The sequence below is a fragment of the Crinia signifera genome, chromosome 1 (assembly GCF_055691185.1).
Source record: "Crinia signifera chromosome 1, ASM5569118v1, whole genome shotgun sequence".
NCBI lineage: Eukaryota > Metazoa > Chordata > Amphibia > Anura > Myobatrachidae > Crinia > Crinia signifera.
Window position 1 is genome coordinate 415,755,009 of NC_139217.1, and position 2,548 is coordinate 415,757,556.

The following is a 2,548-nucleotide window of genomic DNA, read 5'->3' on the forward strand; positions in this document are numbered from 1 at the left end:
TAAGGATTTACCACTTCCAAAAACCACAAATACCCCAAAAACGATAATCATTCAGAAAGAGATTTATGCCTGGAATAATAATCAATCAGACTCGGGCATTCAGACAACATGTCTCAAACCCCATGCTTGGCTTGACGGAGACATTTTAGACTCTGCGTTGACCGACATTGTAAAGTCATCTTGTGTTTCCAGCATTTGTTTTGCTGTACCAACCTATTATCACCATGCCTTGTCTAGAATGTCATCTTTAAAACTGAATGTCTTCTTTAAAACATGCAGATCCCATGTCAGTTTCAATATTGATGAATAGCTGTTCCCTTTAAATATAGACCTATCTCTGTCTGGTGGAGGTTTACATTGGCCTCTGGCAGTTGCTGTTCTTCACCTCAAGACTACTAAAACAGTGACTATGGCAAGTACTGTATTGACAAATACTAAACAATTTAATTTACTGCATTCATGCTTCATGTCCCAACTATAAAGTACGTAGAAACAGAACGGACTTGTGGTGACTGCAGAAAACAATGTCTGTGCATCACACTTTGTAATTCACGCATATGGCATATGTAATGGCATTGGACACATCAAATGATTTGACAGTTTGAAAGTGTGAAAGTGGCTGGATGACCAAATTAACCAACAAGATTATCACCACATGGGAAAATAGAGAGATTAATCAATCAAAGGATAACAAAGGGATTGCTGCATTATAACCCATAGTAAAACTAAGACGTTTTACATCCCACTACAGCAGTATAGAAGGTTCTCATTGAGCCGTTGTTTACTAGACATAAACCATCAAGGAATACTATTTTTTGTGTGGTATGCTGAAATAAGTATCACCAAATATGTGACTCACCAAAAGGCAGAATACCAACATATTGTATATGTTCCCGATGCAAAACGGATACAATTAACTCTTAAAAACTGGTTAACAGAAACTTTTAAAATGGAAAAAACTCTCCTCCCACCATTTGATAAGAGACTGCACTACCTCTGCATGGTGACAAAAGCATCGTAACTTGGCCATGATCCTTGCAGCTTTTCAAAACTGCCATCATGCTCATCTGTTTACAGTATTAAATAGTTCTTGCACAGCAGTAAAAAATTATTCATTATTTTGCTTATGTGTATTACTCTATTGTATACAGATGTGTGCACAGTGTGCGAAATTTAGTGAAGTGTGATTTTTTTGTAAAGTGCGATTTTCCTACAAATAGCACTATATCGCATTTTTTATAAATTGCATTTTTGATGTGAAATCGCAAATTTAATGAAATGCGAATTCACGGCAAAGAAATGCGATATAGTGCAATATGGTGCGCATTGATGACCCTTAAAAGTGTGATTTGCGGAGCTGATCACGTGCGAATTTCAGACCAACAGGTATGTGATTTACAACAGTGCCTTTGCACTACATACAACCCCCTGACCTATTGGCCCACCAAAGTCCCCTACATTAAGCATCACACACCTTATATAAAGGGGCACAGGGTCCATTTTGTCCTTTGATAGGTAGTAAGGAGAGCAAGATGGAGAGGAGACCAGTAAGCAGAGGCAGCAGTGGCAGAGCAGCCAGAGGGAGAAGCAGCAGAGGTCCACTCTCTGGTCCTGGAGGGAGAGGCAGCAGTGTTCCTTACACAGCTAGCAGTGTGGCAAGCAGCAGAGGAAGAGGCAGCAGAGGAAGAGCCAGCATTCTGCCAGCGCAGCCTGTAGCAGGGATGATGCAGGTGGAGTCTAACTCCCAGATGGTGGAGGCTGTTGCTGGCTCAAGTGTAGCCCCCTCACATGCAGAGCTCACTGTCCCCCAGTCCCAGGAGGTTCTGCAGCTTGAGTATTTTGATGATGTGGAGGGAGAAGCACAGGAGGAGGAGGAGGGTGAGGCACCTGGGACGCACTCCCAGTGGGAGAAAGGTCCGCTTCTACTACGAGGAGAACGAGGCCCTTGTAAGGGCGATGGTGCCACTTTACGACCGGCTGTTGGGATCCCACCACAACCGTACCAGTGCTAAGAGAAAAAGGGCCATGTGGAAACATATTACCACAGCAGTAAATGTTGTGAGTACACATAAGCGCCTTGTGCGCAACGTCAAAAAACGTTTCAATGATATTAAGCGGCAATTAAAGCTAAAAATGGGCCTGGAAAAAACTGAGGCAAGTCGCACAGGAGGAGGACCAAGAGTAGAAGTGCGCTTTCATCCATATGAAAACCAGCTCCGCCGCATAATACCCCCTGAGGTCCTACCAGGACTACATATTGAGGATACGGATCGCCCTCAAACTCCACCTCAAGCTGGTAAGTGAAACCAAATGTACCCCTACAACTTACCATTGTTATGTAAAAATGATATTATGTTGTGTTTTTATGTTCCCAGCATAGATGTGATGTTGTGGCACTACACATCCCAGCAAGGTGCCATTGGGAAAGTGTTCTTGGATAATTTCACTATTGTGTGGTATGCTGGGTTCAGTAGTTCCACAACTGATGCTATTGGTATAACACAAATCAGGGCATGTTCCACCCCCAAAGTAGGGTGGTGTGATGCAT